Source organism: Aythya fuligula, chromosome 6 (genome assembly GCF_009819795.1).
Source record: "Aythya fuligula isolate bAytFul2 chromosome 6, bAytFul2.pri, whole genome shotgun sequence".
Lineage (NCBI taxonomy): Eukaryota > Metazoa > Chordata > Aves > Anseriformes > Anatidae > Aythya > Aythya fuligula.
In genome coordinates this window covers 16,366,457-16,383,589 of record NC_045564.1, presented here as the reverse complement: position 1 = coordinate 16,383,589, position 17,133 = coordinate 16,366,457, and positions in this window count along the sequence as shown.

Sequence of the window (17,133 nt, the reverse complement as noted above, 5' to 3'; positions counted from 1 at the left end):
GGTCTCCGGGGATCTCCACTGGAAATAAATCTACTAAATTAATCTCTCCCTGTGTACAAGTATATTTTGATATCTGCCATTAGCCTATTTTCAATCCTTTTAAAAACTATTCTGTTAACTTGACATAATACAAGCTTTTTTCTAATCAAAATATTTTAAGATGAAAGATAGGAGAAGGCAACTGCAAATTATAAAGCCAGTTTAGCACTTACTAACTGGACACAGGCATCCTACTTGCCTGTCCCACTTGAGAATTAAAACAGCTTAGTTAAAGCAGAACTGGATTAGCTAGGACATTTACCACATAATTGCTGTGGGCCATACACAAGCAGAGTCACTTAATGTGACACACCTATCATATCTCCAACTCAGATTGCTGGAGCACTTTACCTACTGCATAGAGCTGCAGTGAAGAGATATTTCTCATGAGTGTAAGATTCTGTACATGTCACACTTAAATTCTCCTCAGTTCTGCATGGCTCAGATGGGGCCACAGATGGAAACATAATGTAGAGCTACCAGGGATGCCTGTAACAAGCTACCACATTAACATGAACCTCCTAACTAATGATCTGCAGCCTCCACCTTATCAGAATTCCCTTCCTGAGACAAAGTTGCAATGCCTTACTTTCTAAGCATTGCACAGGTTAATTTTCACATTAAAATTACATGATTAGTAAAAACTCATTTTGGGGTGGAAACTGCACTAAGTGCATGGGACAAATCTGGTAGGTTTAGTCTTGTTCCCAGTTTATCTGTGTCTCAATTACAAAACTTCTGTCAAAATCTCAACCGTCAAACTTTTACATAATAACTGGACGGCATTCAAATACAGAAGTTGCTTGTAAGCCTAAATTCTAGTAGCCAATTACACCCAGGGACAGAATTTCTCTCTTTGCCTTAATAGAATTCCCAGTCTGGAATCTCATCTTTTGAGGAAATGTGTGAACAGGAAGTCAAAATCTTTGAGGGTCATTTACTGCTTCTCAGAAACTGTGATGAATATCTGAGTAGTTGCACAGCCATCAATGTGACAGTTACCTGTGTACTGCTGTAGCTTCATCACAGATAATATTATAAGTATTTTCAACACAGACTCAAACATCATCCTATGAGGAGACTGATATCAGACCATCTTTGTGACTATAAATGTTTGTGCGGATGCATTCCTGCTGCATATCAGGTGATGAGTTTCCTGTTTGTAAAACAAACTCTTTCTTACTAATCAACCTTTGCATCTTGGCACTTCAGTGGTATAGCATATACATCCTTCCAGCTCTGCCATCAGAATGTAATAAATCTTCCTGCTACTGTCATAATGCTCTTCTCAATATTTGTAGTTTACAAAAATTTAACTCTTGACTGCACATTAAATAAAATAGAGAGGATTGATTGTTAAAGTAAAAATCAATCAGAGGGTTTTGATGATTTAACAAGCCACAAAAGCATATAAATGTATCACAAAAAGTTTGATTGATTTGTAACTTTGTAATCCATCCTTCCTCATCTATTATCCTGTAAGTACTGTATTAGCGATCATTAGTAGCAAGACGAGATAGAACTCTGACATCTTCCTGACACAACATGACCATAACTGGAATCTTCTAATACACAAATGCTTTTACCTGGCTATTAATAGTGCCCTTCACTAAAGATGGACTGGTATTGCCAGCTGTATTGAATGACTGAAGTTTGCTATCAATCCTGGAAGTGTCTGCTCCGGATGGTTGTACCTACTGGAACAATAGTGGAGTGTCAGCCAGACTACTGTAATATTGTTTTTACCAGGACTTTCATTTATCTCTGCAGAAAGATAATCATTTAAAATTAAATCCATAGTAGGAAGATAGAGGTGTGTGTTTCTCAAGATCTCACTATCAGAATCTGACTCTGATCTCCACACAAAAAAAAAAAGTTTTAATTTTTCCACAAGCTTACACTTCTACCATATTCATAGAACTTCAAGATTATGAGCCCAGGCAAAGACCAGAAGTGATGACAAACACCAACCAAAGAGCTTACTACTTAAGACCTCTTGTACCATCCTACAGCACTTTTTAAAGGTTTTAACTTGTTTCTAAACAATTTTATATAAGATGAGAGTGTACAAAGTCTCTACCAAAAGTGAATACCTAAGAAAGATTGCCATTGGTTTAATCTTAAGCAAATTATAAGGAAAAATAACATTTTGTCACTTCTACACTTTAAAAAGGCGCTATAGTTCTGTACATTATACCTTGGACATCAGTGGTTTAAGCAATGCAGTGGATAATCTGTGCTACCATAGGTTTTGCTTATTCCTCCCCTTGGTAAATTTTTGATAGGTAACGCTTTTGTTCTAGCTTTTCAAAGTCTTACCAGAAATGGGTGTTGTGAAAGTCAGTCTAGACAGCAGGCTCTTGCAGGGCAACTCATGGCCCTGCCAACTGAATCCCCCTAGTTTCCTCATACATGTATCTCTTACTGCTGTACATTTTCACCTTATAAATGGATGCATTTTACTGCTAAAGTGCTTACTTGGGGCCAGTTTCTTTTCTTCTTTATAATACTGTAAATCTAACACAATTCCTTTAATGATAGTGCAGTCATTTTGCATTTATGCTTGTGTAAATCAAACCAAACTTTGTCATTTCTGTCTGCACTTTTAACATTAAATATTCCCATTAACTTCAGTCATGTTTTTATCTGTGGAAAAAATCTATATAAATGGTGATAGCATGTAACATGTTTGAGATACTTAGAAATACATGCATTATATAAAGTGGTTTATTTTCTAAATCTATTGTTATATAATTAATTCCTAAATAAATTCTTTCTGTACCCTGTTGAGAGCCCAGCTGTGAAAAATTCTATGGAAAATAACAAGATCCAAAAATTTCTTAACAATTTTTGTTCTATAGAAGCAGGATTGTGAATTGGACAGGAACTTTATGTAGGTGTCTAGGACAACTTTTCAGTGACAATGAGCCATTCCAGACTCAAATCTTTTGTTAAATGGTTGTATTACTCTTTCATATGTGAACTTAGCATGCATTGGGCAAGCTATTAACGCATCTAAGCCATAATATTTAAATACTAGTAATTAATTGTTTATGTTAGTCCCAATCATGAAGCTGTCTTTCAGCATCAGAGTGATTGTCCTTGAACCCTGCATTTGGTCATCTACCATCTGTATCATAACCTTCCTGCACAGAATAAAAGAAATAGTAGTAGTAGTAGTAGTAGTAGTAGTAGTAGTAGTAGTATTAATAATAATAATAATAATAATAATAATAATAATAATAATAATAATAATAATAATAATAATAAATGTCTGAGAACTCTAAAGTAATACTGACTTTTCCTGTTGGTTCCTATGTGGAAGTAAGTACTAGAAACAGCTGATAGGAATAAACAGTAGACCCTTTTTATATGTACTAGACTTCTAAAGATCTAAACAGTGTCATACCAGATCATGATTTTTAAGAACCTTCTTCATGCCACTACTAACATGGGGGAAGTTGGAACTGTCACTGCTGTAAAGTGTAATATGCAGCACATCAGTGCCACTCTGCTGAGCAGTTAAGAAAAGGAGTATAGAGAGTTGTTTCTTACTGAAACAGGCTGCAGAACTTCCATAGATCCTAGGGGGTAACTAAATGAGTATAAGAATATAAACTAAATGGGAAATTGGAGACAGAAAAAATGTATAGATGCAGGAGACATCTCTGGATATTTGCCAGAAGCTCATACAACTCCAAGTGTGAATACAGAACAGGACAAGATTGGTCAGAAAAACAGCAAATACATATAAAATTGCACTACTACGTTGCCCTGTAAGGAGTGTGTAAATCTCCTGTGAGTCAACATGCCTCAAAGGATGACATCTTTAAAACCTTCATCTCTTGTTCTCGGGTCCTCCTCCTTCAGGCCCAGTCAAGGAATTTTTCTGGATTTGGCCCTATCTTACTATTTATTTTTGATTTCAGGGAAATAAAAATCAGAAAGGCAAAACAGTACAAGACAACCAGTAATGCTGAGCACAAATTTAAAACAAGGTGTCCTGTTCATACTTGAATGGAAGCATTTATTGTCTACTGGGTGAATCTGTAGTAAATAAACATCTGTAAGACATCTCTTGCTCTTTAATGTTTTCACCAATAAACATTTCATATATTTCATCTTTGCTCTTTAGTAATCAAACCAGCATTTGAAAATTGCACACTTGAATATTTATAAAAGATCTTACTAAGCTGCTTCTGTAGATGTGTTTTCTTTCCACTATGCTTTCTTTCTCCCAGAGATCACAATGGAACACTTTTAAGAGTACTTTTTAAACATTGATTAGTCTAAACATTAAACTGTCACAAGCCTAAAATAGAATTGTATTAAATTAACACTATATTGAAGACCATGGCCCGAACCTGGAGACAACTAAATATATTAGTAGCATTAACGTATGATTAGTCTTAGCAAATTTATGAGACTGTCCATAGGCATCTGCAGCAGCATTTCACTATTCACAAGTGCACATTAATTAATTAATAGTTCATATTTTACATTAATATCTAGGCACCAGTTCCTCAAAAGTTATTCAAACACCGATCTTACTGATGTAAGCAGGCCTGTTAACATTTGTAAAGCTACTCCTGTGAGCAAGGTACAGTTCATGGATGTTTCCAGGATCAAAGGTTTGAGCATCCTTGGAAACTTCTGAGTGAAATCAGTCATACAAAGAAATAGTGGGCTGTCAGTGGGCTCACAGTTCTTTACTCTTGCAAGTGCTTGCAGAATTGGGGGTATTATTCATAATAATAGCACAGATTTCCATTTCATACTTAGTCCAGGTGTTCTCTGCAGTTGAAATTCCTTAGAAAATATAACTTTTGAGAATATTAGCATGTTTTAATGTATATAGTGTGTGAACTGTACTAATATTTTAGTACTCCATTTCTACCCTGCAATAAATGATTTTTTGTTAAAATCCCATTTGCATTATGATAAAAGGTTGGAGATATATAACACAGATTTGGCACATTTTTCTGGTTTTCTTTCTTTTGGATGACTGTTAAGTGATTATCTAACACACCAAGAATCATTTTGGAGAGAAAGATTTCACTGTTTCCAAATGGGCTATTTTTTGTGCATCAGATTCTGTCATCCTCAGAGAAGCAGTGCATCAGCAGACTTATTTAGCTGATGGAGGCAGTGTATAGATTGGAGAATCTTTAATAAGCACAAGGACGGAACATTCCACTTATTATTTTATCATATTAAGAATGAAAAGTTTTGTAAAATGTATATTTACTAAAAATATTTTACACATAGTTAAATTAAAAAAAAAAAAAGGGCAAGCTGTACCCCCTTACTGTAGTCATTACAGAGCTGATCTTGTAATCATGTTAAGTGCCAGAAATTCTTTCCTTTTGACTTTAAATCCTCACAGAAACTACCTCTATGTGAGCACACTTTCTGGATCCTGCAATAATCATAGACCTGCTCTGCAAATACCAACTCACCAAAGACCTGTTATAACAATTTATCGCCACTTATGAGTCATCCTACAATAATTTACAAGGTTGGATTGCAATTTTATAGACACAATTACCACAATGAGTACAGTAATGTACTCTTCAATGTTATTTCCCATCACACTACAAAACTTTTCATTCTTTAACACCACACTATAACAGACAAGACAAGGAAAACTGGTATCAACAGACAATTCCAAGTACTCTGGAACACAGACCAATATATTTTGTGTATTTATGTATAAAATTGTCTCCTCTTACAACCAAAAAAATGCCCCTTCTGTGTGAATGTTAGGCCAGGAGCTACCTGGGAATTAAGCCCTGCATTCTAAGTTGGATAATTTTAGGGTTTGGGTTTGCATTATGGCTGTCCACAGGCCCATATACCACATTGTCGAAGGTTTCAAAGGTTCTGAGGCAGCTCATACAGAGCTATCGCAAGCATATCCACATGCCATTTTTATCACATACTCATTTCCTCAACAGTCTGGACCTAGAATACAGAAGAAAAACACCTCAAGCTCTAAGGAGAAGTCTGTTGCCAACTGTTACACTTCCCTAAACCAGTAGAACTCAATAATAAATGTTTGTCTGCAGAGCATGGGTTTTTCTCAGGAGCTCATCCAAACACACGCAGTAAACTCCCACAAAGAATAAGGACCACCACAAAAAACGCACCCAATTCCATTACCAATGCAACGCACATTTATTTGAATTCAATATCCCTAAAATAAGTACACAGCAACTTGTGGATTTTAAAATAAAAACTCTTGCAAAACAAGACATTTCATTGCACATGCTTCTTCCCTGGGGAGAGGATGAGAGAACGACCAACATATGACAGATATTAGTCACATTACTTCATGAACTGCTAAGCCCAGAACTATGATGACAAACATCATTTAAACATATTGGAACCTTGGAACTAAACCTAAGTTTCCTGGGAAACCCAGAGAGCTTTAACAACAAGACACTCTTAATATGAAAACGTGTAGAAGAGAACACTCACCTGTGTGATATCCATTGCATATTGGCTGCAATTCACCAAAAAAAATACATTTTATATATTTTTGTACATGGAAAACAGCAGTCTGCATTTCCTACTAAAATGATTGGAATGTAAATGGGCATGTCCTGGCTTTGTATTGTTATCCAGAACCATTTGTATTATTTATCCAGAACCATTAGTTCTGATCACAGGAAGTTTTTCAGTGACAACTATCTGTACTCTCTCTGTTTGGTTTTAAGACTGACATATTGAGGTCTCTTGAATCTAACAATTGCTGTCACTGGATTTATGCTACATCCAAATAAAATTAAATTTCATATTTAAAATAAAATGTATTGAAGTACTACAGTATGACTTTTATTAGCTGCAGTGCTACTGGCCTCCAGAGAACACTTTCTCCCTTTTATTTCCATGTCTTACACTTTTATTCAATGTTCTCTTTTTAATCTTCTATCTTTTAGAATAATCTCCCTATGAAGACATGCTATGGTTTGTGGTAGGCATTCCAGACAAGACATATGCTTATAATAACCTTCACTACATGGTTGATCCATGTGAAAATATGTTACAGAAATTATACTTTTTAACGCACAAATACATAAAAAGAGAAATATCACCTAAAATGTCAATTCTATGGCACATAGGCAGAGCATGTAACTCTTTGACCAAATTTAAACAAAAAGAATTCATGGGTCTGGGTGAAGATTCAGCCTACTGTCATTAGAATAAAACTTACAATTGAAATAATAAGTGATATTTCCTTCAGGCCATTCTTGCCACAATAAGTTAAGAATAAGGTTGATGGTATTAGGGACAACCAGAGTCATGGCATCAGAAACACATTTATTACATTGTCAGTAATTAACAAGTAAAATTAAGAATAGCAGTGGACCAGAATCAAACTCCTGCTTCCAAATGTCACCAAGCTTTAAAATGCCAGTAAAGTCTGCATTTCAGATCTTTGGATAACCCTTCTGTCTGGCCAAGCCCAATTTACAAGCATAAACCTTAACTCAGTGTAATTCCAGATACAGCAAAGAACAAGAAATGTGTGGCTTTCTACCCTGTGATGTGTTTAAAAACAAATTCAGACAAGCAACAGATGGACAAATGTCAACAATAATACTAAGGATATGCTTATGGTAAGGTATCCATCCATTTTATAAATTTAAAAGGGTGTTTTAATTGTATGCCTCACTTGAGCTGAAAAATAAATAAATAAATAGATAAATATATAAATAAATAAATAAAAATAGGCAAACAAAGCTGAAACTAACTTTCCTGAGGGGAATTTCTAGGCTGAGAAAGAATCACAAGCATTTGGCAAAGATAAACATAAGAACCAGCCAAAGGCAGCCTTAATATATGTTTGGGGGAGGGGAGAAAAGGAGGAGTTCTACCATTTTGTCATTCTGTGTTTTGAGTTATTTAACAAATGTCGGGATTACTGCAAAGAAATCAGCTGGATGCAATTATATAATGACAGAATGCCAGACACAGTAACGTTGGAGCTCTAAAATAGGCTCAGAGCTCCCCCTCAGGCTAAACAGTGTTATTACATGCTGTTAAAAGACATTTCAAGCAAACTTTACTTATCGTAGGATACACGTTATCCTACCACTGAAAGATCCAAAAAGTATTTTTCTGAATATTTACATCTCATGATGATCATAGTAAAATTTTAGACTTCTTCCATTTTCTTGTTTCTACATACTTTGAATTTTTGTCAGGTCACTATTTCACTATTGTCAGGTTTCTCTGTCACTATTTCACTATTGTCCTTTCAATCTCTTTGGAGCAGGATCTGGACTTTTATATGAAGAGAACTGATTTTTACCTGTGGCCTATTTTGAGATTTTATGTCACTTATGAGATCATCCAGAGTATGAAAGTTGACAAAGTTGTTACTATTAACTCAACATCTGCATGTGCTGTTATAGTTATATAACAAGTATATAACAGTAACATATCTCCTTACAAGGAGAGCTAATAGAACAAGTGCTCCAGATAAACAGTTAAAATAATCTACTGATATTCATTTCACTGCATATTGTTCATGCAGCTAATAAATATTCACATATATAGGTACTATCCAAGAAGACTTACTTATGCAAAGATTCTAATAGATTTTAGGGGAAGTATTCATGTCCATATTGCATACAAGATTGGGATATGTTTGGGTATGACAGCATATGAAAGAGATATTAAAAGAGAAATAAAATTTAGGATGTTATATGTATAGTAATAAGTACTATAATTGCTCTTTAGTGGACATTTTCCAAATATTGCATTGCTTTTAATAGAATAAAACAAAAATAAATCACATATGGTAAACTGTTTTTGACTTCAGTGGGAGCAGAAATAGGGCTGATAAGATACAGACAATGTTTTTGAAGGTTGTTCTTTCCAAAAAGGGGACTTTTTTGCTTGCAAGAATGTTGTGTATTACCATCTCAGCTAATGAAAGAAAGACTATGTTTTTCTGAACATCGATGGAGAAACAAGCAGAGTAATGGAGAAAATCACAACTGCCTTGTTTCAGACCAGGTTTGATACTAGATATAATGTGCATTCAGTGTAGGACAGATTATAGAAAATTCTGCAAATTCTCATGGAATAATCAACAAGCAAAAAATGAAGAAAAAGTGCTTTTTGACAGACTGCATAATTAAACTGTAGAATTCAAAAATATATATGAATTTAAAGTTAATTAGATAAATTAAAGGTGTATAGTTGCACTGCTGGCTAATAAATAGTGCAGTAAAACAATTTTAAAAGGTTTGAGGCTTATTAGCTTGGCCTTCACATCAGCACACTAAGGAAAGGGGAAACAACAGAAAGAAGGATTCAGCAGAAGGCCAAAAGATGGATAAGGAAGGTGCTAGGATACAGAAAGAATTTAAGTGGATTGGCAATAAGGTAGCAGCAGAAATCTTGTGATAGGAGGTGCATTAAACTATGGCACACATGTGTGAGAATACAGAATTTTGTAAAGGCTGCCCCTTTGCTGAAATGTTTTTGTATGAAGGTAATGGTTGAAGCATCAAACAAAGACAAGAAGACAGCGAGTAAGGCTCTCTGACAGCAGATTTTGAATGTCAAGCTAAATGAAAATTTGATTGACTTTAGTATGGAATTTGTAAATTTTATCACCCCTTTACTTCATATTTGGACTCAGCTCTTTACCCTGTTTCTATATTAAAGCAATTAAGAATGAGAAACAATTGTGGATTAATGTGCTTTTAACATATAAAAGACCACAGTCAAAACACAGAAAAGTCTATGTAACAAAACATGTACTTATTAATATGCCCTTCATTCATTCTAAAAATCAAATAGCACTACTTTTGAGATCTTTTAATCCAGTCAACCACTACGTTACTTGGTGGTGTAACTTACCTGGCACATCCAGAGCCAGATTACTTACTCTAAATTGCCACTGACCTTTATGGAAGTGACAGCATTCTGGAAAGGAGCTGATTGATGATACTATATCATGGTACTGATGTTAAAATTATCATTAGCCTCTGTGGAGGTTCAAAACTTTGTAAACAATCCCTCTCCTTATGTCAGGTTATGCTATCTATCTAAACATATTAATTCCAGTGAAATGGTACAAAAATAATCATCATAATGTTGCTTGTTGTTAAAAGGAATGATGATAACTTTTTTTTTTCTTCTGAAGAGATAAACACATGCTAACTCAAAATGCAGAGGAACAAGTCACTTAACATTGCTCAGAGAAATTACTGAAAGCACATATTCAAACACGTGGAAGTGTGAGAAAATCAGCTGTTTAAGGCCTTCCACGTCTTCATTCCATCAAATATGTGTAAAGGGAGGGACAAACCTGCCCTGTGAAACAGGTCTCCAAAACAAACAAGCAAACAAAAAAACAAAACCATATAGTGAGAAAACATCTACTCATCCACATACTGTTATCAATTATTTTTCACTCTCCAAATTTCTCTCTCCCTTACTGTGGACTCCAGAGTCCATTCTTCCTCCAAGGACTATTTGCTGGCTTGGGGTAGAGTCCAGCTCAACTTCCACTGAGAAATAGGTATGTATTTTTGATGTGAAAGAATAAAAGGGTCCCTTCTACTGTCCAGAACCAGGAGCTGAGACAGTGTGAGGAGCTCTTGCAACCAGCAGCTGTGTCCCATATTCACAACTTCTTGTTTTTTAATTACCATTAAAAGTATCATCCTATCTCTTTCCCTCCTTGCAAAAGTGTACGATAATTGCTAGAGTTAAAAGCCCACAAGCTTCCCTAGATGTCTAAGGTGCAGCCAGAGTAAGTTGCAGACAACACAGTCCCTGGCATGCCCACTGGTTAGACCTGTGTTAAAAGGTGTAACAAAACATATGTAAGCACAGTCATTTCCTCTACTGTCATTGGTATCAATCAATAAGGGAGGGCAGAAGCAAACACGGGAAAGTTCATCAGACAGTCATGCTGCAGACTGCAGCCTTCAGCCATCGTGTTGTACAGAGAAATGCCTGTTAACCTTCCTCTGCCAGGTTGGCCAGCTCCTCTTTCTCCCACCAGCCAACCAGTCTGTATTTCTGCCAAACAAATTGTGGGCCTTGTAATATAACTCACTTTTTCACTTACAAGGCATTGTTACTACCTCTTTGGTAGCAGTCTAAGCTTTCTACTCCAAACTATAATGATAAATAAATAAATAAATAAATAATAAGAAGTCTGATCTCACCTTAAATGCACAGTCTAATTACCTGAACATAAGATGTTAACACAAAACTCTGATTCTGAATCCTTAACGCTGAGTGAAGGACTGTCATTTTCAGGTGTGAAAAGCACCAAGGAATTTTTATTAAAATTTTAATTAATACTAGCTTAATATTACTACTTTATAATCAGGACAAAAACACATCTATCTGTACAAAAAAAAAAAAAAAAAAAAAAAAAAAAAAAAAAAAGACCACTCAGACAAAGAAATAACCACTGGGAACCTTTTACCAAATACGTGTCAGCCATTCATTTTCAATTTGCTGATCTTTCTCTTCTCTCTTTGGTTAACACATTCCTAGTTATGCACTTTATCTCATTTTCAAAGAAGGCCTCTATTTATGAAGAGTCACAGCCATTTTCTTCTGGATGGAAATGCTGCCCTCAAGCTGCCATTGTAACCTGAAACAAGGATGCTTCATTGCTTCAGAAAAGACCCCAGGGACTCTTATTCATACACATATTTATCTTCTTCGTGATGTACACACAGATTTCCATTGTGAAGAAAAGCTGTGTCATTCCAAAAGGCTGTGCCTTTCAGGAAATGAACATTTTTTCAAGATTGAGATTAAACTGCAGCACTTGGGGAAAGAGAGGAGGAAAAGCACTTCACTACCGTAAGGAACTGGACAGAGTCAGATCATGGTTTTTGCTGTATTTCTTCCTCTTCATTTCATCTCCTTTCAGATGTCTGTTCCCTTTCAGTCCCCCCAGGTCTGTTGGTTTTCAGCTTCATTCTTGACCCTCAGCCACAATCTTGCTATTTTACTGCACACTATCCAGAACATTCATCTATACCCACCTTTTTAATAGCATTGCTAATGATTTGAGAGGAGTAAATCACAGCCAAGATAATGGCTGCAAAAAATTAATAGACATGATTTTTATGATATAATATACTAGTATACTAATCATTTCAACAGTTAATTGAAAAGCACTAAATATTTTATTATTCATTCAGTATTCCTTCTCCTTTTTACCATTCATGTTTCTGTTTATTTTTCTTCTTTTATACCTTTTTAAACTACTGTTCCATCCTAATTTATCAGTAATATATGCAGCCTACTGACATCTTACCACACCACTCTAAAAAAATACTAAAGAAACAGGATTTTGGAGGGGACACTGATGCAGATGAGATGGGGAATGCAGATTCCATTTCACTATCTAGAAAGCCTAGTGATGAAGGAGGTCTTTTTTTTTCCAATTATTTTTTAAAAATATGACTTAAATTATTGTCTCTCTGAAGCATGCAGACTCGTGATAATCAAGCTGAAACTCTTAAAGGGACAGAACACTTGCCAATTCAAGGACTCTATTTTGTCTCCAACATTGGCTCAGATCCCTAAAATGCGATCGATCATAAATCACATTCTGTTTCCAAAAAAGGTTATATGTAAATTTATGAAAATGAACTGGTGGGTTGCTGTTTTTGTTTGTTTGTTTGTTTTGGTTGGTTGGTTGGTTGGTTTGGGTTGTTTTTCGTTGTTTTGTTTTGTTTTCCTGGCACAGTCACTCAGGTTTTTTTTGTTTGTTTGTTTGTTTGAGATTTTGCCTTTAACATTAGTACTTCTTTCATAGTACTTGAAAAACACAAGGCATGTCCTTTACACAGCCAATAGCTAGCAGAGTAATACACCAAAAATGATTAATTATATTGTCTGGTATTTGTAAACACGGCCAGGAGCTTGCTTAAGTAAGGGACTTTATTAAATAAATGCATTGGCTGACACAAAATCAGTGCTAATTCTGTTCAGTTAGGAGCAAGTTTTTAAATTTTGAGTATGTTTCGCACTTCAGAAAATATTACATATGTGATTTAGAAGGCAAAGAAAAGGCTGTTACTATATTAAGCAACTTTATAATGCTCCAACCCTGTGATATCCATGCTGTTAGAATCTTCCTGCGAGGACAGTCCCATGAAGCCATTTGATGATCCTATGACAGTTAATATAGTTACACCTTACACAGCTACATAAAGCTGATACTAAATTATCAAACCAGACAAAGTTTAGTAGAAAGCTCCACATAGTCTGTGATGACTGCATGCAGCACTTTTCCACAGATCTCTGCCTCATTCAGCAAATGAATACTTATGCAATCTTTTCTTTATATTCCCAACAGAACATGTAGCCCCAAATATAGATTTCTTCAGTTCTGTGTAGGCCTCTCTCAAGAGTTCCTCAATAAAATGTATTTTTCTTAAAAAGCAAGAATAATGCCAAAATCTATGAAATAAGGTACTATTGTTTCCTGTGCTGCTAGTTTCTGAAAGAAGAAAAAAGGCAGGAATTAGCTACCAGTTACAAAAAATATTACCATTATCTTTGGATGCTCAGAAAACGTTGCTATGACCTGACTTGCAGATCACTATCCATAGCACTTTTAAAATTTTTAAATTCAAAGCACAATGCCCTTTGACTTTCATTTTAAGTGCTGAAATCTCAGACATGTCTGTCTCTGTGAATTTCTCTTTCAAGGAGAACTATGTGAACCACTGCCTGAGCGCATAATGGAGCTCTCCCCACTGCAAGGATCTGTCCCCAGGACATCAGCTGCAAGTTTGCATGGCTAGCCCTCTCTCCTCCTCTATTCTGATGTATGCTCAGAACATTGCAAGTATCTTCAAGTAGTCATATGAAAATGAAGGATTTTATTTTCACTTTGATGCCGTAAAAGATTTATCTCAAGAGCATATATGGAAACATAATGAAGACTTTTTTTTTTTTCTTCATTTGCAATTAGGTATTTGCTTTGGAATTTTTAACACTTAACCCCAAACACACATACAGCCACACTTAAGACAGATCTCTGGTAAAAAAAACTGAGGCCTGAATTTTCAGATGTACAGAGCACCTGCAGTTCCTGTTGACATCAACTGCCAGGCCCTCAGCACTACTGAAACTCTGCTCTTAATGTATAGAACACCATAGGCATATTTATTCTCTAATGAGCAGTTAGCATTTGGTGCACTTTAAAGTGATAAAGGTGCAGATAGAGGAAGAAGAAAAAAAGGTAGAGTTAAATTATCCAGAAAACTTATTAGTTCTGTTGTTCTCTATGCCTTATCAATCCTGTGTTTGACATCATTCAGCTTAGCTGATACGTTTGAAGATTAAGTAAAAATGGCACACAAAATGTATTTCTAACCATCTCTTCCTCTCACATAAAGAACCTTGTTTACCTTTATGTAAGTACAGCTTGAAGAACAAGTCCATATGTTTAGTCAGTAAGGACAATGAAGGCAAGAAGCCACAGGAAAAGCAGCTGTCCTGGCTAGCACTGGGAGCTGTACCTGGCCTGCAGCTATGGAGACAAACACACACCTGAGAGCAGCTGAGTAGCTGGCTCCACCAGCGTGGCTCCTGCTGTCTGCATTGGAAGCAGTTGCTGGCCAGCAGGCTACAAAGGAAGAGCAATCATACCCTCTCTAGGAAGATTTCTCTGTGTTCACCTGTACTCCTTTTCTTATTTTCCAACCCATCAATTAAATTCTTCATTTCTGATATGCATTGTGGAATACTTTATGACCACACAGAATGACTTTTCACTTGCCAAAACAATGCTGTTGTGTACATTCAACACTAACTCCACCAGCCAATTCTCACCTTTCCTTTTCAATCCTCCACTTGTATTCATTTGACTCTCACATAATAATAATAATAATAATAATAATAATAATAATAATAATAATAATAATAATAATAATAATAATAATAATAATAATAATAAAGTTGAACTACAGTGTTGTATAATATTACTTTACTAATGTTTAGTAACAAAAAGCAATTAAGTCTATTTCAGACTATTCTATGTGAAAAGGGCAGTCTTGTGCTTTTCTAAGACAGAATGAGCCTGTCACACAGTCACTGTACAACAGCACTGGTTGTGCAATTCTCTGAGGTTGTAGGTTTTCAGAAATAAGGCAAGAAACAGAAATATTAGCACTTCTTCCATAAACAGCATCAAAGGTGCCACTCAAGACTCTCAAGGTAAAATTCATTCTAGTTCTAAAGACAAAACAATTTTAGAGGTATTCTTGAATATTTTGGCATTGTAGGAAAGACTTACAAGAAATGGGTGCTACATTTATTTTTCTTGCAGTAGAGCAGTTTGAGAGATGAGTCAACAATTTCACTGTGGTGGAACAGAACAAAGCAAATATTAGCAGAAAGGGCATGATAATTGTTTTTGTGCACCGAGTTTTAAAAGCACGTACATAGTGACACTATTTTGGGGGGGATTTGTATCTGATAAAGTAAAACTATATTTGATAGGTTCAATTTTCAGCCTATGTTATATCTTGATAAAATCATGCTGAGTTATGCTGAAGACTCAATTGGTCTTATTAGTTACAACTGTTGAATGTAATCCTTACAAGTAGAAGAGCTATGTTTTCTTGTCATGAATGAACCTTCCAGACACGGCCCTTTCTTCCAACAGTCAGTACAGACAGCAACCTGATAGACATGATGCAAGCCTTGGATCAAGCTAGTCAATGTTTTATTTTAGTTTGTCTGAACATCATTCTTCAATGACTATGTTCTCACTGTGTTCTCCCAGTATAAGGTCCTACCCACTAACAGGCAGCAAAAGGGAAGTTTTGCAACCTTGGTACCTACAGAGCTCTTGCAAAAAGAGCTCCACCAGCATGGGACTACAACCACAAGAACTGAAAGCCTGTAGGCAAGGACCAGCAAGTCATACATAGCTATCATACAGGTGGGTCTCCTGCCTTTAGATCTGCAATGGTCATTGCAGATGCTAATGCTAGCACTTTAAACTTTCCTATCCATAGGTCTGCAAACTGGTATCATTCCAGAGTCACTGCTGAGATTTCTCATTTAAACAATGATCCTACTGGATTTATTTGTGACTTCTGTCTATTTAACAATATTTTTATTCTTGTCATGTTTTGAAGATGAGTATACATTCCAGAACTCACACATGAAGGCAAAAGACTTGTTTTAGGAACATTGTTACAGCTACAAATGAAGCATTACGTATGATAACTTTAAAAGAACAGAAGGCTCCCAATCAGACACCTACTGAAGAGATACCATGCCTGTACAATTGGACTGCTCAAACTACTTCATCAGTGAGTTCAAAACAAAAACTGCCTGAAACAAAAGGGCTGGGAAGGTTACCAATGTTCAGAGCCTCTAATACAGCAAAACCCCTCTTTTGTCAGATATCTGAGACTTCCCAGTGGAAACATTTTGTATCCCTGATGAATCAACAGGTGACTTCAGAGAAGAATTCAAAGTGTGAGACATGTTCTGATTCATGATTACCCTGAAGAAGGACGATGTCATATGCTGAGATGACAGAAATTTATGAAGATTTGATAAAATAATTTCTGTGTCATCACTGTCTTGATTCTATACAATTAAGGGCTTATTCATGTGATGCTCAGGGTGGATAATGATAGGTTAATGTTACATGACTTTCTATTTGAAAGACTTTTTTGATGCTTATTATACTTTCCTCAGATTTACAGCTTATAACTGAAGATTCCCATCCAAATTTGGTGGTTTTTTTTGTTTGTTTGTTTGTTTTTCTCTCCAGACATATTGCTGGTCTCCTTCATCATTGTTTTTATACGCTGTTTATGCTTAGCAACGTAAATACAGACATGAAAATGAAAATTATGTAGTGCAATGCTAAATAAAAATAATTAAGTAGAGCCTTTTCATGCCTCTTATTTTAATCTCACCAAGAATCCTAACACTCAGCTAATGAAAACTCAAAAATAGCTTTTAACATAAGTAAACAGAGGCACATAAGTTGATGAATATCCTCAAATCACATAAGGAGGCAATAACAGAAATACGAGTAACATCCATAAATACTGACTTGTG